The 22,149-nt window shown below is 36.2% G+C and overlaps 1 non-coding gene across 1 annotated transcript; it reads right to left on the bottom strand.

Annotated features, from left to right (window-relative positions):
• Nucleotides 1–21,046: 21,046 nt before the first annotated feature.
• Trnap-ggg (transfer RNA proline (anticodon GGG)) lies at nucleotides 21,047–21,119 on the bottom strand. The gene has a single exon. It is a non-coding gene; the product is annotated as a tRNA-Pro (tRNA).
• Nucleotides 21,120–22,149: the final 1,030 nt, after the last annotated feature.

Below are 22,149 nucleotides of genomic sequence, written 5' to 3'. Positions count from 1 at the left end.
CCCTATTAAATACCATCCATGGATGAATTTTGTCAACAGAGAATATGCCACTAAATTTTCTATTTCCTTTACGGGACAATGGTGTGTCTTCTACGACATACCTGTCGTTGTCTAAAATTTTAGTGATACGATACGGCCCTCTGATTTTGGAAGTAGCTTCCTACTTTTTCCTACCGATGGGACTTCTCTCTCTACCCTAACGAGTTCTCCTAATTTGAAAGTAACGTTTTTCCTGGACTTATCGAATCGTTCCTTTTGTTTTTCTTGATTAACTATTATTGTATCTGTTATTTCTTTTCTAGTTTCTTCTAAGGGTGGTGTAAAATTGACAGATTCATCTACGACATTAAGTTGAAGCAGTGAATCTGGAGTGCCAACCAAATTTATGCCAAAAAGAGCCTGAGCTGGACTCTTCCCTGTCCCTTTGTTTAATGTATTATTAAGACCCCATTGGATTTCAGAGACACACTCATCCCAAGTGTTATCGGGCTTACTGTGGTTCATTGCCGTTAATGCGGATAAAACGGTTCTATTATAGCGCTCCACTTGGCCATTGGCACGTGGAGTAGCCACCGCATTCATAATGTGTTTGATGCCAAGGGAGCTAACATAATTTTGAAAAGTTTTAGACGTGAAAGAGGTTCCTCTATCGGAAATCAGGCGCTTGGGTACACTAAATGTATGAAAAGAGTGTTTTATGGCTTTAATGGAATGACTGGACTTGGTACTCTTAACTGGGACAAGAACAATGAATTTGGTGAATGCATCGATAATTAATAAAAGATACGAATTATTCTTTTTGCTGCGGACAAATGGCCCTAAGTGGTCTATATGTAAGGTGTGAAATGGTTGGTCGACCTTTTCAATTGGGTGTAATAATCCTGCCTTTTTACCAGCCGGAATCTTAGCATGTGCGCATTCCAAACACGATTGAACATATTTTTTTATAAAACGTCTCATTTTAGGAAACCAATAATTACTCTTTATCTTTTCATATGTCTTGTCAAACCCAAAATGCCCTATTTCATCATGATTAGATTTCATTACTTGCCACCTTACTCCTTTTGGTACAACCCAGCGATCTCCATTTTCAGTTTTTCGGTATAATAAGCCCCTTTTAACGATAAACCCATTTTTAATTTCAGTTATGTTGTCGCTTTCTTTATCATTTAAAATATGAACTATTCTTTGCAGTTCGGGATCGCTTTGTTGTACTGTAGCTACCCAATCTGTATCAATTTGTCGAACTTGGAATTCATCAATCGTGTTTGAAATTGGATTCCGGCTGAGTGCATCTACGTGGGTCATAGATGTCCCCGGCTTATAAACGATATTTATATCAAACTCCTGTATTATGTTCCACCACCTCGCGACCCTAGGCAATGTATCTCTTTTTGCAAAGGTGGACCGTAATGAGTTACAGTCAGTAACCACGGTGAAGGGAATACCTAATAAGTATACCCTAAATCTTTTCAGGGAGTCTACAACAGCTAAGGTCTCTAAATCGTAAGATGTAAATTTAGCCTCCTCGGGAGATGTTTGACGACTATAGTATGCTACCGCATTAAAAGGTGAATCTTTATCACGTCTCTGCATTAAAATTCCAGCTATACCTACTTTTGAAGCATCAGTATGTAATTGCGTCTCATAATCTGGATTGTAAAACGATAATATAGGGCGTTCAACAAGCTTACTCTTTAGAGTATTAAAAGCATTTTCCTCCACTTTGTCCCATTTCCATTTTGTGTCCTTCTTTAGAAGCTGTGTTAAGGGCCTTGCAATGATGGAAAAGTCTTTTATAAAACGACGGAAGAAACTAGCTAAGCCAATAAATTGACGGACCTTATGTTGGTCTGTAGGTCTAGGAAAATTATCTACCGCTTCTATCTTCTTTTTCCCGGGCTTTATCCCATTTTCATTAACCTCAAACCCTAGATAATCAATGGATTGTTTAAGGAAATTGCATTTGGATAAATTTAAAGTTAAACCAGAGGTTCGAAATAGGTCCAAGATGTTTTTAAGAATTTGGAGACCCTCTTCCACGGTTTTTGACGGTATGATGACGTCATCCATATACGCAAACGCATCCTTGAATCTTGCGTTTCCCAGTATATTATTGATGGTTTTTTGAAAAACAGACGGCGCATTAACGAGTCCAAACGGCATCCGATTGAACTCGTAATGACCGTCCGGAGTTATGAAAGCTGTTAAATGCTTAGATGCATTTTCCATGGGGATCTGATAATAACCAGACGCAAGATCCAAGGATGTGTAGTATCTATGACCAGATAGATTGTCTAGTTGATCGTCTATTCGTGGAAGGGGGTAATGTTCCTTAATAGTTTTTTTATTCAATGCTCTAAAATCCACGCAAAGCCGATAGTCACCAGTTTTCTTACGAATAAGAATAATTGGTGACGCATAGTTCGATGAAGATTGTTGTATAATACCGGAATCTTCCATCTCTTGGACCATATTTCGCACCACTTCGCGTTCGGTATTAGATAAACGATAGGGCCTATAGACAACGGGAGAGGTGTCGTTGAGATTGATTTCCATTTCAGCACCACTGACGCATCCTAATTCCCTAACCGAAAATGCAAAACAGTCTCTGTATTCATTAAGCATATTTATAAGTTGTTCCTTGTACTCTGGCTCAATACTATCATCAATATGCATCATAGTAGAATCAATACGCGAAATCTCAGGTTTATTTTGAATATTATGTTCGACTCTGTTTACATCTAATATCTCTAGCTCATTTAAAGGCAATGCTCGAACTATCAAAGTATCTTTAACTAATTCAAACTCTGAAGGTGCAAGGCCTTTAATTATGATTTTGCCTTGTCCTTTGTTCAGTCTTATTACACTTTGAATTGATTGATATTGCCTTTGATGATGTTGACATAAGCCAGGTTCAATAAATAAATCTCCAGTGTATTCAGGTTTAGAGTAAACATCAACTTCTGTATATTTATTAATATAAACAGGATTTGATACGTACAGTTCAATCGTTTTTAATGAATCTGACGTAATTTTAAGTTTGTTTTTAGTTTTGTAAACTACTACATGATCTTGCTCTGTAAACGTTTGTCCGAGAAGAATTGGTACGCGCAGCAACTTATCGGGTACGATAAGTGCTTCCACTGTGGCTTTAGCTGAATCGACTTCAATCTCAACCTCACATCTCCCCAAACAATTTACAACACTATCACCAAACCCTCTTAAAATGGGCAAATCAGATACTGACCAAGAATCAACTAAGGTTTTAGCAATGGACTCCTGTATCATGGTATATTGACTTCCAAAATCTATAAAAGAGTTTAGATTCTGACCATTTACCGAGGCTAATTTAAAATATTTAGAATCATTATCTTGCTCTTTAGATATGCGTAAAACCGTGTTACTTTTTTGTGTTCCACTTTTATTTGGGCAGTCGTTAGTTAAATGACCAACTCTGTGACATGTGTCACACCGCTTGATTGGCTGCTCACATCTATAGTAAGGGTGTCCATCTACACCACAATTATAGCATTTGGTAGGCTTAGAGTTACTAACATTTTTAACAAATTTCTGACGTTTTGGTTCAGAGTTGCTTGGTTGTAAAGGTGTGATTGACTTATCTGTTCTTTTAGGTACTCTAACATTTCTAAGATAAACAAGTAATTTATCTGGTTCCGTGAATTGAGCTGCTTCAGCGCTAGTTCTCACGGATCTGTCATCTATACCGAACAGTATACAATCAGTTGCATTCTTTCCAGAGATTTTACAGCGATTTAATAGAACCATCTTTTCATAAAAATATTCTTCTAATGATTCGCCAAACCTGGCTTTACAAGCAAGCATCTCTGTCAACAATTGAGCATAATTCTCGTCACTTGGAAAGGCCAATTTTAATTTATTTTGCCATTCAGACCAGGAAAACAATAAACTAGGCAAGCCTTGATACCATTTCTGCGCTAAACCAGTTAATTTAGGTAACGCGTAATGAATGGTTTGTCTTTCTGTCCAATTATACATTTGGGCACATTCGTTAACCTTACTGATCCACATATCAACTGTTTGGTTTCGTTTTGAAGGATCGAATTCTGGAATTACATTTAGTGATGGATATCTTTCACTACCGCTATCTGTTTTCATAGTTTGTATCAGGTCTTTGAATGCATTAACTAAAACGTTAGAATCAGAAGTACTAGGACAAGGTGCACTCACTGTGGTAGGCTGTGGAGCAGCTGCGCCTGGTTCTTGTTCGCGATTGTCCTTCGGCTCCGGGGCGCCCGGCTGGTCCACCTCGCTGGTGCTGTCGCGGCGACTTCTCCGTGAAGAACCTTTCGAGCGATGTCTGCGTCGGTGTCGTTTTCTATGATGACGCCCTCTGGAGTCATCACGCCGATGAACGCGACGTGATTTGCGCACAGGAGACTCGAACTCGCTATCAGGCGAGTCATTGCTGCTTACTGGGCTGCGGTGACGCTGCTGTGACCGTGAATCCCGTACAGAAGATTCAGGTTCATTCGTCAAAGGGCTGCCCGATTTTCTTTTGCGTCTTCGTTTGTCCATGATTCCCTGGAAGACATAAAAATAAAAACAAGTATGTGTTCTTGATCTAGGTATCTTAATTGCACATATTTAACGAATATACGACAAGCTATGTATTTAATTAACGTCATGTAGGTATTTAAGCAACTTTGTTAAATTAAAAGAAATAAATTTATTTGTAGTAGATGCGGATGACAACACATCGAACAAAACACAGTGGCGTCTCAACTCATTGTAATATGAACTATTTTGCAATAAAAATAGTAAAGATGTGCTGTCGACTTTTCATAAATATTGTGTAATGAATGAAGAATGCATGCATAAATATTAATTAAATATTGAAGGAAGAGTTTAAAAAAGTACGAATTATTATAATAGTACATACAACACAGTACGGAATCATTATTTTCAAGATTTATATAAAAAAATAACAGTTTTAATTTTATTGGTCAGTAAAAAAAAGTTATTATGTAGGTATAAAATAATGTGTTAAATATTTATATTTCATAAAATTAGGACAATTTAGTCGTTAGAATGTCATTAAACATGCATTATTTTTCATTACAATAAGTTATAAATTATGTTTAATCGTAATAATGTATATTATAAGTAAAATAAAAAAAAAGAGAAAATAAAGACCGTAATAAAATAATTAAAACAATAAAAGTCTGCACTTACGTACCTTTTTGGGCGTTATGTTCTTACATTGAGTGTGATAATAACACGATCTCAATGTTATCCCGCTTTCTGAACTGAAAGGGATCTTGCTGGAATGAGACTCCTTGTAGTTTCACACACTTTATTACACTTTTACAAAGTTCTTTACACTTTGACTTCTCGTCGCACACTGACGAACGCTCGTGCTACCCGGCCCTTTTATCATGTCCGTTAGAGTGGGGCGAGTGGAGTGGGTGTTCCCCACCAATCGCATAGTCGGAAGCACGTGCGTTAGTCAGTATAATTACTTATAATTTAAAAACAAATTAGAAAAAATATTAAGAAATAGTAATAATTGAAATAAATTCATGTGAATTAATCATACATTTACTGATTTTCTAACATAATAAAATACAAAAATTTTCTGGGAAGCAATTTTGATATGAGTTGACAAGGATTTTTTTACATAAGAGAAATACTCAATAGTTTATTGAATTTCACAGTGTCGATAAGGTTTGAATAGTGATGTAAATCGTCTAATACTAATTCAAAAAAATTGTACTAAAGGTTAATTTATGTACAATTGTTAATTAAAAGAAATTCAGAAATTTGAGCTTTGATAAAATAATAATACCTTTAGAGAAGTATAATAACCAAACAGACATGTCAAATCAACTTGTTGGAAGAAGTACTAGGTATCATAAATTCTTGAAATGTAAGTAAATATGTTTGACTCGACTGTACAAATAGAACTGGCTCACTATCTCTCGGATTCCCTATAAATCTATGGCGAAATGCCATTCCATTGTTAGACGCCTTTAAATCTATTTATTGTCCTAAATAAATTACAGTTGTATGCCAAATGAAGTGATAATATGCGGGGACAATGCTGCCATTTGAGAGATCCGATAGTGGTGGGACGATGCTATCTAGATTTATCGAGATCGATATATCAGGCACTAAAGATTCGTCGCTTCGAGTAATCAAGTGCTTAAATATGGCGACAGCGCTACCACCACTGTAAAACTTTTACTGGAAAATTCCATAAAATAAGACAAATGAACAAAGACTATCTAATGTTATTTAAGTGCAGGTAAAAATTTAAATAAAACTGAAGTTAGCTATACACAAATAACATTCGATTGACTTTGTACGGTCTCTGATGATAGAACTATAGGAATGTTTTTAATTTTTATAAAGATGTGCCATTACGTTTTAAAGCAAGAAAAGTAGGTACCTTAACTTAGGCCGTAGGCTTAAAATTTTCCATTTATGTAAAGGCTGTGTGTTTATATTTAGAAGGGATTAAGTAAATGAATTATGCAATTCCGGAACATGTAGCCAGTCAAGGAAGATAACGAATACATATCGTGTTTGAATATTTAAGTATCATCGTGGAATACAATAAATAAATCTCAATTACCGAGTTGTTCAAGTAAGGTTATGAAAATTTCGCTGGTAAACATTTAAATTTATTCACGTTACACGAAAATTACTGCAATTTGTTTATTTAAATACCGTGATTTATCATGTAGCGCTGCTACTACCTGCAATTACTAATTGTCGATCCAACTTTATGACAAATACACATTTACATATTTTGAAATTGATTAGGTTTAGGTAGGTTAGTTAAATAACTTAGTAAATACCCAGGAATTTTCCCATATTATACATATTTTCATGGTGTAGAGATGTAAATGTAGAAGTAGTGTATGCTTTAATATAACAAAGTGAAAACGGAGCTATGCATTATGTTCGTATTATTTTATTTTGTTTTATTTGTTTAACAATGTTTCAACAGCATTTACATAAATGAGCATTAGTTAAAAAAAACATAATGTTCGCATTAGTAAAAAAGAACATGTGTTCCAAGTATTTTACAAACATGTCAACTTATAGAGCCCATATTTTATTATCTATATATATAAAAGAAAGTCGTGTTAGTTACTCCACTTATAACTCAAGAACGGCTGAACCGATTTAGCTGAAAATTGTCAGGAAGGTAGTTTAGAGCCAGAAGAAGGACATAGGATACTTTTTATCCCGTTCGAAATTTAAAAAAAAGTCTGCTTATTTATTGCCATTAAGGCGGAACAAAGTTCGCCGGGTCAGCTAGTTATTTATATTTCTAAAGTCTCAATGACACGTGCTGGTAATATGGCTCTTAGATGTACGAAGAGAACATAAAACCATCAAACTCCAGACCACCATAGAACGTTCAATAAAACTATGACGTCTGTAACAAGCCATCACTTGCTCGTAGATCTGTAACAAGCAATAACTCCGATATACATCTATCGATACTAGTGATGCGCCCATCACTAACGTATCGATGACGCGTGCCAGCGTTTACGAGGCTATAACTCATCAATGTTGAGTCGGACGACAGTTACAACTCTAGTACAGTCATTAATGTACGCCGATGACTTTAATGGAATAATATTGACGTGTCTTTGTGTGTTTATGACCACTTTGATAGTCGCCGATACTTTATTAATTTACTGATGACAGAGGGCCCTAAGTTGTATCGTTTATTAATTGTTTGGAGGAAGTTAATGATGCAGTAAGTAGATAGTTTCTAACGTTGAGAGTTTAGCGAATGATTAGGCAGATTCAAAATGATCTTAGAATGTATAGTTCTGTGCGTGGTTTATTTTTAAACATCAAGAAATCATATTATACTCGTATGTATTAATTAATATCTATGACGTCAAATTAATATTTCGTTTAACACTCTCTCATCTCTCAAAGACACTGAAAGACACATGAGAGTCTTTTTTTACAGGTCCTATTTTATAAAACGTTCACAATTTTTCCTCTTTATATTAACAAGAAATAAAAGAAATTGCCCGTAACTATCTGTCGTAAAAAGTTAAAGCTAAAATCACTCTAATTTAGCTTCAAAGCCGCGCTGCAAAGGTGACATAAATTGTAAGTTTCCACGCATTTTTCCTTGCAATTTTCGCGTCAATCGTTCGGAAACCCGTTCGAGAGCCCGGAGCTACCGTTTCGTCTCAGTTTCTGAACTGTAATAGTCGATAATATCCCGCGATGAGTTATGATGACGCCGCACAATAGTCGATAGTTTACGATATTCGATAGCTGTGATAAGTACGCAACACTAAACTTTTTTAGGAAAAATCTTGATTTAACTTTATTTATTTGGGTAAGTTATCTGAGTGCCATTCTGAAATAACTAGTTTCAACAAAAACCTTCCATTCTACTACCATACCCTGAAAATGGTGGTGTCGATTCTACTTGAATTTTGAATCATTATGTATTAATTACTAAGTTGATTTTAATGCTTCTTAACGGTATGCAAGAGAATCGGAGATATTTGGTTCTAATAAAGGCGACAATTCATTCGTTTTTATAAATACTTTTGTAACCACATGGCAAGTTACAAACGTTGCTATTTCCATTGTTCGGTTTAAATTATTGGATAATTTTATTTTATGTCGATTTAAGTCAACCAATCTATTAATCACCATGTCCAGCGTAGCTTTGCAACAGGTTAATAATATTTATAACACATTGGTTATGCTTGTAACTTGTAAATACCGCTAAAGTGTTAATATAGAGTGTTAATAACATATAACTAGTTTTGTAATTAATAAATTATAGAACTTGTTTAAGCTTGGATGAATCTTGTCGATGTCAGAAAACAGATATATTGGTATTTAAATTGGTCATTCATTAATAATACTCATGCATGCTGAGTAATATTATAAATTATTGACTAACGCCCATTTCCCATATTCAATCCTTGTACAAATCCGGATTTCAACTGTCAAATTTAATTTAGGTTTAGACATCTACAATAATTTACGATGCGTTTACACTTAAATATTGTTTAAATAGTCCTTTAAACAATATGAAAATGTAAAAATAAAATAAAAAACCGCAGATATTTTGACCAAAAACATATTGAAATTTGTATGTTACATATCGTACATAGTACATACATATGTTAAAGATAGGAAGAGGTAGATACTATTAGGCAAAACAGACACTATTTCAGGCAAAGAAAAGCATAATGGGCAATATCTTATATTAGTGTCTTTCTACCCTTGGCACAAGTGCCCATATTGTGTTATAACTGCCTCATTTTACCTCAAAACATTTGCTTTAAAGTAAGACAACGTTAATACCGTCCCTCTCTTATCAGATACAAATAAATTGATTCCACTATAACCTCATACATCGAAGTAAACATTTGGCCGTAAATTTATAGCAACTGGACGTGATAATGTAGCTATAAATAAGCTGCGAGATGAGTTATAACGGCTTTCTGTACAATAGCGCTTACTATCGCCATTGTACAAGGTGAAGCAGTAAGTCTGGTCCTTACTCATGCTTTAAGAATTATGTGAAGTTGAGAATTTCTTTTGGTTCTGATTTTTACATCATGTATTTTATCCACATCAATCAGGTCATTTAGTCTCCACTGCAGGAGCACGAGGAATCACTCTCTCCAATTCTAACACAGGCAAAAAATGAAGGATTACTCCCATGCTGCCAAGATGGGTTGAGGAGGACTTACAAAAAGTTAGCAACTTTCTGCAAATATTTGCCTATTTCTTGGAATTAAATTAATTAGTGTTTCAAAGCTTATGAAGACTCGATATACGAGCTTATAATGCTATTATGTTAGAGGCACAAGTTCCTCTGTGGATTCCCCGTGGAACTCGCCTTTACCTTATCGATGCATGGTAGAAATGAGATGTGAGGTCAGGTGAGATGCATACGATCTGAGGAGATTCTTATAGGTACATAATACGTCTACAAATACGTATTAACTTACTGTCCCTTATTACTTTATGCCTCTCGGTACAATGGCGATTACTATCGCTCCATGGCAGTTGCGAAGACCACGGATCACGAATTCGGTCGAAATAGTGGGGCAACAGTGGCCGATGAAAGGTGAAAATGTATCTTTGCAAATCGGTAAGTCTTTATAAACCGCCTGAAGTATTGGTAGGAAATCGATGCAGTTAGAATAACAGGATTACAAGATCTGCAGTTTTTCTCTGTCTTTTGGAACAATATTTTAACTGTACATTTAACGATCCTTCGCTTATTTTAAGGCAGCAACAGAACACAGACAACAGAAAGAAATGGCTATGAAATAACTCGTTTTATTTACTCAAACGATATGTTCTTGATCTGGGTCCTTTTTCACTTGACATACATGTTTGTAAGTGAGTAGTAATATGAACCAACCCCAAACTCACCATATTCTCAAAATCTTTTTTTTAGAAGCCGTACAAACTGCACCTTAATTTGAATAGTTTTAAGGCACATATTGAAAGTGAATGATATAGTACACTATGCTATGGTGAAATTATACCTATAGGTACTCCAATAAAGGAATTGGTCTCGATCGCATGATAGTCCGCAATTTGTGTCTATTCTAGAGTTGCCGGTCTAATTTATAGACATTTTATATAGCGATGAAATGGCTTTTTAATAAGCTTTAATAAGCCGCGATTGGCTGAGCGGAATACGATGTTAAGTCTACAAAAAGGTTCACAATTTACGATGTGATAAATGTTTCTAGCCCGTCCTACGCGAGCGTCAATCATAAATCAATTAAATACATGAATATTAATTAGGATAAAGGTTAACACTTACATAGTCTCTTCCATGATATTATGATCAATTTTCCGCCATTATAAAACCATTAAATGTCCAGATACACAGGTAGTCACAGCCTAAAATAAAACAGACAGTGATTAAGACAAGCCTGAAGACATCGCAACATGCATTTTACCTGTGTGCTTACCATGAGTTTAGGTTAGTTGTGCTCGCTAAACAAAGTCAATAAAGATTTTAGTTTTTGGAACTAGCCGATTGGAGCGCTGTACAATTTGTTATACATTTAATGTCATTATTACTTATTGAACAATGTTTTTACTTACGTTAATTGACATAATTGATAACTGAGTTCCATTTAAAAAGTAAACCGATTAGTTAAATAGGTAGTTTGGGTCTCATGAAATTGTGTAGCATAGAGTGTTCTGGTTGTATCATCTTAGATGTACTAAAACGTCAAACTAATTGTTTTGACTGTTTCTCACAATCGTACAATATAATTCCACTTGCCATTTTATGACTATCTCTGTGTGCAAATTAAAATCGAATAAAATCGATTGCTCGTCATAATTGGCGAGTACGATTGTTCATTGCAGTCGTATAAATGCAGAGCAATTGGCATGAATGCATTCGTAAACTGCAAAAATAAAACTATTACTTGTAGGTCTACCTACTTTTGAAATTGATATCTATGTATATCAATTTCATTGATCGGTAGAAACAAAACCATTACATACAAAGGCGGACTAATCAATAATCATGAAATACTTTTTAATCACTATTGGAATAATTAATGTATGGTAGCAGAATACCGCTAGTGACGCTATCAACAAATATTTTCACTAGAAATAGGCGCCAGAAATCTCACACACTATGTTTCCTGAATTCTTAGAAAAGTAACCAACAGTTGATTTGGTATTCTTCATCAAACTCCGAAAAAGAAAGAGGCTCCACCCTCATCTCCTATTAAGTCGCTTAAGTTGTTTTGGTTTAGTTTTTTCAAACAATAGGTAGGTACAGCAGCAGTCAGTTTCAGCGCATAAACATACGGGGTGATAAAAAGGTCTCAGATTATTATTAAAATTAATTTAAAAGGAGGTAGAGGCTCTCTACTATGATTACTAAGAAATATTGAAGGGTGTTAATTTTTTCTACTCATCGATTAAATTACCGAACACTACATTGGTTAGTAGCCCTGTATACCAAGTGGCTACTAATTTATCTCAGCACGATAATGCCGTAAACACAGCAGATGAGTTATGCCCGCATCGAACAATGGCGATCGTATCGACCGCGGCATACCTACTAGTTACTACACTTTGTTACTCGCTGTTCTATAATAAACAGATAATCATTTAGCAAACCTTTTGTAATGCATTCAGTAAATTATAAGTGAAATAAGACTTGTTTCGCTTTTGAGTCATGCTCGGTGTTTCTGTAGATCGAATCAGAAATGAGGAGATTCGTAAACGAACTAAAACCGCTGACATAGCCCGACGGATTAGCAGGCTGTAGTGGCAATGGGCAGGGCATATAGTACGCAGAACTGACGGCCGATGGGGCTTGGGATTCTGAAGTGGAGGCCACGTACCGAAAATCGCAGCGTAGGACGTCCACCCCATAGGACAGACGACCTCACAAAGGTAGAAGGCGCTGGTCAACTTTTTTAATTTGATGCGATTTTTACAGAGACCGCGAACTTTAAGTATCTTCAACGTCTAAGCTACCCACGCCACAAGGTACAGACATAAAGCCTATCTTTTCCAGAAATCACAGCAAAGTTCAAAGTTCTATTGATACGTTAGACAAAAGCAGTCCGGCAGCATCAGTCGCCAGATTGCGATCGCCATTGTGCGCGCGCGCGTAAATCACAGCGCCGCACGCGCTTCATAATTGCGTATCGTCGAATTACATCGGACACCTTGGGCTACAGTACAAAGATGTTGTGGTCCCATTTCAAACTACCAAAGCACAATAAACTTTAAAAACATGCTAAGAAAATAGACATCATAAGACTTAATGGCGCCGCACTACGCGCTTCATTATTGTGTATCAATCGAATTACATCGGACACCTTGGGCTACAGTACAAATATGTTGTGCACTCGTCGCATGCACAACAAACTTCCAAAACAAACAAGAAAATGAAGCGTAAGGGTCTAATTTGAAGGCGCCATAAGATGGGAATCTATTTTGTTAAAGCCTTTACACCACGAAAGTACACAAGAAATAATTATTATTGTTTTAAGTGATTACAAACGGTCTTGTGTTTTAAAAATGTCGTTTACTATTACGTTAAACCATACATTTCAAAACAAACTTTTATAATTATCAAATACACTAGGTAATGAAATTACTTAAGCAAAATAACGTCTCGAAATAATAAAATATTGGTATAATTTATCTTCATCACATGCTAAAATATTAACTTAAAGTCAATCGAGATGATTCATCGTGATCGCCTTCTGAGTTATAAACAAAAAAATATTATTTTACAAATAGCTGTGCTTAGTTCAATGCAATTATTTAATTAATTATAACTACTATATCTAGACCTGCCATCAGAAAGTAAGTAGTAATATATCATGGTCACAATATTGTATCTGATACAATCAAAGTGTATACACATGTCCAAAGATACAGAGATAGTTGAATATGATGGACATTGGACGCATTTAGTTGACATTTAAGAAAAACACATCCTGAATTAAATAATAATAAAGAAAATAATACGGGCGTGATATACATTTTGATTTAAAAGTTAAGTTATGTAAAAAGAATCCTGAAATAATATTCCCAGTAACACGATATTGTATTTCGAGTCTTAGTGTTCATGAATTAATACAATGTAGGTATGTACTAGATTTATTTTCAAGCTGATCACAAAAAAGGAGGGTCTCCGCAACCAGACACTTCCCTCGCAACAATGTTTAGAGACAATACAAGTGGGTGTTGCAAAAGGCTGTGAGGTTCCGTAGATAATCCATTTATTGACTTGAAGAAACTACTGACAAATTCTCAAAGTAGGTATTATAAGATGGTCCAGTTGAGAATCTTTACCAGAAAAATATTTACGCATACCAAATATGTACTATTTAAAACAGTGCACTCTGTCTTACGTGAACAGTAGTACCTAATAAAATATGTAATTTGAAAAATATCTAAAGATGCCAAGAATACGGCGGTTACGTCGAACTTTCTTCAACACCTATCTGATATCTTCGACGATAGGTATACTTATGTTATACGAGTAAAGGGATGAAGAACACGACTTACAAAAATCTGTTAATAGTACCCGTGAAGTTGGTTGGGACTTTTAAATACTTAAACAAAAATTGTCTATATACCAACGGTTATTATTGGCTGGTGCATAGTAGCTTATAACCGTTTAATCAAATGGCCGCCCATTGAATGATCCCTAAAATATTATGAAGAGATAAAAACCGCCGTATCCATATTGATACATCCTCAATTAATGTTCAATAACGTTTATCCTGATTGAGCAGGCGCAGCGCACGCTGTTATTACGTCTACTGCAACCGCTGTACCGCGCTGTATTTCTAAAGGTGAGTACAGACTAGAGCAAGGATGTACAAACCGCAGCCCGCCCCTGTAGGTACATACGTGCGACCTACCAGCGACCTATTACAAATAGCGAAATTATAACAATCTTTATTAATTTGCTTTGAGCTCATTATCTGCCTGTGTGGCCCCTGTTCCCAGTAATTCTGTCATTTCTATGAAAGGTACGTACTTACTAATCGAACAATACAGGTAAAAGCTCAGTTGACAAAGAATTTTCATGTAATGTAAATTTCCTTCGAATGATCGGCGCTCAGATCAGCTTAAAATGCTCACAGCGAGTGTGCATTTAGCCATAATACGTCGTTGTAGTACCTTGCATTCTCTCTTTGATGAAATTTGTATCGCCCGCCCTCGAGCAAAGGCTCGACCAAATGTCACATTACATACACTCATTGGTTGTACAATTAGGTAATAACAAAATCGCGAGCGTGCTTGACGTTTGGGTTGTGAAAGGATGATACACTAGCACATTAATAGAGCGGCTCGTTGTTCTGTTACAAGTAAATACTCTAGTCTATACTTACCATAATAGAACCAGGGGTAATAACTGCACACTGGCAATTTAATTGAAACATCTCCTCGATGGCATTATGTCATTACAGTTTGAAAGGTAATAGAAGGTTTAGTTTTGTTTGTAAGCGGTGACATATTTCGAAAGAACTCTTCTGATCGGTTAACATCCTTGATGAATGTAGCTTTAGGTTTTTGTATTAAATCTTGGGCCCATTTTTCTTAAAAATATCGAGTGTAGCAAAATAGATAAATATAAATACCTACCTACTTTCTGAAAAGCGAAGCTTTCATTATGTTTTACGCCTTAACTGAGGAAACAGTTTTCATTTTTAAATTCAAACTTGAAGAAAATATGTTGAAAGACTTGAAATTCGGAAAAGAGGATCAAAGTTTGTAAGAAAAACTCTATAATGTGATGCGACGTTTCATCCGAAGATAAATATTTTGCAGATGATTCGACATCTAATAATTTGAAAAGGAGACAATAATGTAACCTTGACGTCATTAAGAATTAATGTTTTCAAAACAGTTCTGTGACAAAAAAACACGCTACTAAGTTTCAGGCAAAAACTGGACAATTATTTTAGAGCATACTTATGAAGAACGTATTTAAATTAATGGTAATCAAGCAAAAGAAACACTCAATGGCCACAACACCATGTTCAAACAGTTTTTGTCCGTCAACATCCAGTTGGGTAGTTTAATAAATTCTTTAATGCGCGCGCCATGACAAGCCTTGAAAGGTACAACGATCGTAAATTAACTACACACTTTAACTCCAAGAAATTTGTAAAAAGTGCCGACAGTTGCGTTTCTGAAATATTTTTAGCGAACGATAAGGCAATTATCAGTTTGTAAAGTTACACCGTGCGATTTTTTAAGGTTATAAATGTAGGATGATATTTTAACAAGTTGTTCACTAGAATTTTGGAGGGGTGCTAATACAGTGACTTTGGGGTTTTGCTGTAAATGAGCTATGTGAAATGACTTTATCATAATGTTTACGGTTCTAAGTAATTCGCAACGCCTAGGTGGACTTTGTTACATTTTAATGTACAAAACGTACTCATAATAAATTAGCTCAATCAAAGACATACAAAATTATAAACATTTCAGGAAAACTCACAAAAAGTATTCCTGAAAACTAATATATATGTATTATGCTTAATAATTAGAAGAAGCCGTGTGGTGACGGCAGAGTAGAATACATTTGTCACCAACCCCTACTCTTCCCGCGGGTGTCGTAAGAGGCGACTTAGGGACTACACATCAAACAGAGAATGGGCAGCAGCGCTCTCTGAAAAACATCAATCTTTTAAACTGCGATCTCCAACCCGCCTGCCAAGCGTGGAGATTATGGCAAAACCCTCCACTATAGTGGAGGAGGCTCATAGTCCAGCAGTGGACTGTAAAGGGCTGTTGATGATGATGATTGATGAATTAGAACTAATTTTAGCTCGTTATTTAATTTGAACATAGTAATTTAATAAAGAAATCCATCCACAAATTAATTTCGAATTTTCAAAATCGAGATACCAATCTTCGAAAAACTAAAAATCATAGTAAAATTTTAATTACCCATCAATTTATTCAATGAACAATTTAATTTAGTTTCAATAGAGGCAACTCGGTTTGAGATAATTACGAGAATGGCCCCTGGGCGTAACGGGCGCGTAACCATTTTGTGGCTAAATCATGATGGCGCCTGCGCGCGCGCTTTTGTTTGAAGTGCGCAAAAACGTTACTCTCTGAAGCGTGGCATAATGGGTGGAGCTTAATTGTTTTTTAAATAGTTGAATTTGATAAAATACGAGTACATAATGTAATAAAACATGATATTTATGTGTTTTTTTTAGCTGGTCACTGTTTATGCAGGGGAAAGATGCACTCCCGCAAAATAAAAAAAGTTTATTAGTGCTCCTAATAGTCATAAAAATACTAATAAATGTCAATGAATTCATTTTAATATTTTTGATATAACATTTTTGAAAAATTGCTAGTTTTACTGTTTTTAGTATTCCTGCAAAACCAATTCATTACAATCATGTATTTGCTGTAAGTACTTAGTATGACGCTCGTTACAATTAGGCAGGTACGCCATTTAGTCGAATGTCATTTAAAATGGCTTAACCTTTTTATGCTGGTATTGTTATTTTATTACAATGTAATAATCGCCAGTAGCAGATGCTTACACTTACTGGCTCATACAAGCATACGAGTAACTATTGTTATTAGGTATGTAGGTCATCTAAAAAGTTGTCTTTCATATAATTCCAATGGATTACCGGTATGGAATACTTATACAGGCAATCAATTAAGTGCATTAATAAGTAAAAACTAAATTCAAATGTCACATATTTCTATCGACATATAGTTGCTCAATTTGACAGCGAGTTGCGTTAACTACTCCAATTCTCGGTAAGCTAAAACTGTTAATCCACCTGCAGACTTATCTAAGGCTGCGGTTACAATAAGAGCGGGGCGTTTGTATCGACGTTCATAAGCGGAGCGGATGAGTAGTGCAGCTATGAAAATGAGTGAATTATAAATAAAAATTAGTATAAAACAATGTTGCTGTACGTACATCTACTTTATGATACATATTCCATAATGAGCAAAAAAAGTAACAAAACAAGACACATTTTACCTCGCATATTTATGCCTGTTTTGTATTTATGAGTATGTAAAAAAATCGCTCTATCGGCTTCTCGCTCCGTTTTATTTCCCACAGGGCTCAAAATGTTCTAATTTTGTACGTAATAGATGCAATAAAATTTTGAGTATTAATTAAGTATATTTTATTTCCTCTTGTTTGTGAACTTGCACTTACTAAACCTACATTTTTCATTTTAAACAGGCGAAATTCTTCCATCTCCCTCTAAATTTATGACCCGCAAGTAGTCTCACGTCTGCTGCAAATAATTGTTATAATTAAAAACGTAATTAGTCAATTCTAGGTAGAGTTTGAACTTTAACCGATAGAGATTCGAAAGAGAATAAGAAAACTAAGGTTTTTTAGTACCAATTTGATGTTAAAAAGTAACATAAAATTATAATACAAAAGCTTTTACAGAACAGTGTATTTTTAGCTGCTTTTTGTGTAACTTTTAGGGGTGGAATGCTAAGGGGAATACCCTATTTGAAACTATCATGAACTTTTAAAACCAGAGATGGTTCTTTTTTATCTTTTAAGCATTAAAAAAAATTAACTATCGTATACATCAACCTTAGATGTAAACACTCCCCCTAAGTACCGTCGACAGCACGTCAAAATATACATTTTTGTTGCAAAATCACCCGTATTACAACTGAATAAGTTCCCACAGTGTTAAGCTTGAAATGCTGTCGTCCGTACGTTTTACCGCTTCTCGATTATGTATACTAATAAAACTGTTAGTAAACATACCATTTTACATACTGCCACTAAAACATAATTATATCAATTACACTTAATATAAAATTATAAGCAAACATTTTCATTAATTGTTATTCAATGAATTAATAAAATTTTATTGAAAGTGCATTTAAGTTTTACTTCAAACAATTTAAAGTTTTTGGATCGTAAGGTGTATTGTTAACCCTTAAATAGCCTCTTTATGAAATGGCGACGATGACTCTGTAAGGCGACACTCAAAAAGAGCTCGAACCAGTTAGGGTTCTGTCGTAGAAAATAATGTAAAAATCGCATTATCCGTGAAGTAGAGATACTTGTAAATTACTTAGGCATTTTTATGCACGAATTGTTTCATTGATATGTGTAAGAAAGAATGTCATAAGCTAGTGACTACTTATTGACCACAAATATTGGAATACTTAATGATACTTTATAGACGTCTTTCAGCTTGATTTGAAATAAAACATTAGAATTTAAAAGTAACTGTCGACTACTTATATGTGCAGTATAGCCACATCTATGTTTTAAACAAATTTATTTTAGGATATTAATGCTGAATTGCACCACCTAACTTTAACGGTAACTATAACGATAACCGGTGCGTTTGACAGATTTTTGACGTTTGTCAAAGTTAAAGTAAGATGGTGCAACCCTTTTTTTTTTTTTTTTTTTTTTTTTTTTTCGTCGGGAAATGCTTTGCGCATACCCACTGGTCTATGGGGACGGCCAGTGGGTTATGTGGGACTCTCCCCACCTACCCACTAAAGGCGGGGCCTACCCACTAAAACGCGACGGTTTCCACCAGAGCCCAAAGAAACGGAGCCGCGAGTTATTGTCCTGGTTGGACATTCGTCCGCAGCTCCGCCTCAGGCTAGAGGCTCGCTCACGAGCAAGCCTCTCTGGCTTCGAGGGAACCCCCAGTCCCCTCCTCCAGTTGTTTTTTATAGAGGTTTTCTCCTCGCGGCCCTGGTATAACAGGACCCCCGGCCCGCCGTAGCGGGTTACGGTCTGCTCTATGCCGCTGCTCGGTCAGCTCTGCTGATCAGAGAAGTACCGAGAGCGGCCCTCCAAAGAATGGGCCCGGGCAAACGCCCCGCCAGCCCCCACCTGTGGGGGTTTTTAAAGATGTCCCCTGCATCGTGGCCCGGGCAAATGCCTCGACGGCCCCCGGCCCACTCAATTGTGGGTTACGGGTTGCCCGACAGACCCGCCGAGTTGACGAGACCTGCCGCGCAGGTGAGAAGTTAGCCGCCCGCGTGAACAGACCACGCGGACGTTGCCCAGGGTGCACCACGAGGAGGTCGCTCACCATCGCACCCCAAGATGGTGCAACCCAGCCTAAGTGTATTCAAATAAAACTACTCGTTTTTGCCACGTCAAAATATAAAAATCTACGGAACACTGATCACGAGACTCTCCTTTTATTTTTTCTCAAACGTGTGCAGATGCGAAAACGCGACTGTCTAAAGGTTAATATGTTTATTCAACGATGGATTTTGTCATTTCCACTCATAAGTGATTACATAAATGGGACTCAGTCGTTTGCCGTTTTTCTCAAGCAAATTATTGTACAACATAACAAATGGCTCAATCTACGAGGTGAAGTGGTGATGCTATAAAAAATACACACCTATTGCAGTTGTCATTTTAACACCTTGATAATCATATCGGTTTGTCATAGATAATAAACATGTCATAGCAAATTGTCGGTATGTCGGTCGTTACAGGTTGAAAAATATCACCCACTTTAGCTAATTTCTTTGTTTTGACGTATCGCAGTAGTTTATAATAATGTTTGATTATATGTAACACCCACTCATAAGAATGAAGGTGCGAACTTGATAAAAGGGCAAGTGAGTTTCTCTACTGTCGCTTAAGTCCATTTTATTGTATAACCTTCTATTGAGTCATTAATTCAGTCTTAGAAATAGAAAACGCTGTAAGTGTGTATGAGCTTAAAAGTACATTCTAGTTTAGTCACGCGAACGCACTGAAAAGGTACTAAAAAGTACCATTTCACTCGTTTCAGTCAAATGACATACACTGCTGGACAAAAGGATTTCTACAACGACCGGTGCTCGCATCCAAATGCTCCACGACCTTCACCAGATCGTCGGTTCACCTAGTGGGAGGCCTGTCTAAACTAAGTATGTCTAATCCACGAAAAAGTACTAATTAAGTTAGACCATTTTTTTCACTGACATATGTACCCATAGGCTGCATCATGGTAATAGTAACTGTGGCGACATCTACGATACGCCACTACAAAAACGTGTATATACGAAAACCAAGATGGTGACAATTGGACCTTGGTCCCCGAGGACAATACCCGCTCGGAAGAAAGCACTAACACCTTAGCTTCCTTATTGTGGTTGAACATCACATCCTACAGTAACGTTACGCAAAATTCTAGTTCAAAGGCCTCAACCCATCCCGCATACTTTGAAACGAACACAGTATAGTACAGAGCGGCAGTACATTTAGGTATTTTACAGCGGCCGCGAGTAACGAACGCGCGCGGTATGCAGATCACAACTTTGATTTACATCCCATCTCGTTACGGAGATGCTGCTCTGAAAAAACACGGAGATGTACAGTCAGGGTAATGTGTATCCTAACTCTTACTTATAATAAGTATAGATTTTCCATTATTTCGGTGGTTGTCAACTTTTAACTTCATTATTAAAACTTATCGAATAGAGTCGCTTCTCATTTCATCATGCGTCAACTAAATTTTAAATAAACAACATGAAAAAATCTAACTGCCTAAGGCGTGACTCGAACCCACGACCTTCCGCTTCCCGGGCGACTGCTCTTCCAACTGAGCTACTTAGACACTCGTCGTGGGTTCGAGTCCCGCCTTAGGCAGTTCGATTTTTTCAAGTTGTTTATTTTAACTTCATGCCTTTCCAGGTCAAGGTCGTCCTCGTTCAGTCCAGTGGTCGTGTTAATCATCTGATTTTGTTTTATGGAAAAAAAATAACATTTCAAGCTTTTATAACTACTTTCATTAATTACTACCTAGTTTTCTTTTGAGAATAATTAAAACATATACGAGTAACTTCCATTTTCGTAGCTCTTATTTGATATTTTTCTGAAACAATTTTCAGTACCTACTTACTTTTAATTTTGTAAATATTGAAATACAGTCAATCAAGGTCTCTCAAGTATGAATCTATTCTTGAGTATAGATTCATACTTGAGGTTACCAATTGAGAATATGGAACCTTAAAAATACATACAGCCGAACATATTAGCCTCCTCCTTTTTTGAAGTCGGTTAAAAACGAAATCATAGTGAACCTCGATGACCAGACGAGGCGACTAAAATAACTGCATTGTATCGCGGCGGAGTGTACGTCAATCTCTAAGGATCGTGAGGATAGAGTCATACATATCTTTCGCGAGAATTATGGGAGCGAACGGGGATATTTATAGTTCAACTAATGGATGGGGTAGGACCGCCGCTGCGTCGTTATGTCGACTGGGATGGACGGCTTTGTTTTAGGATCGCCTTCGAAAGTGCTGGGAAATATTGTCATTTGTGATGAGACAATTAAAGGCTTACGAAGTAGATAATAAAAGCTACTTTCCGTAACTTAATAACCTTTTGCTTTATCGCCTAGAAATGTTTTTCTTCTCTGTCGAGTCACTTGAGTTTGTAAAACCTGAGGTCAGATTTTATAAAGGTAGCAGGAAGGCGCTGGATGAAGGCTGCCTCCAACTGGTCAATCTGCAAATCATTGGGGGAGGCCTATGTTCAGCAATGGACGTCCTGTGGCTGAAATGATAATGATAATGATATTTTAATGGGTATTTATAAGACACCGCAGATAAGTAGGTAGGTACCTAGTCTGACATGGAACA

This window comes from Ostrinia nubilalis, chromosome 9, assembly GCF_963855985.1.
Source record: "Ostrinia nubilalis chromosome 9, ilOstNubi1.1, whole genome shotgun sequence".
Taxonomy (NCBI): Eukaryota; Metazoa; Arthropoda; class Insecta; order Lepidoptera; family Crambidae; genus Ostrinia; species Ostrinia nubilalis.
Note: the sequence above shows the minus strand (reverse complement) of the source record. Positions and strands in the feature narration are given on the sequence as shown.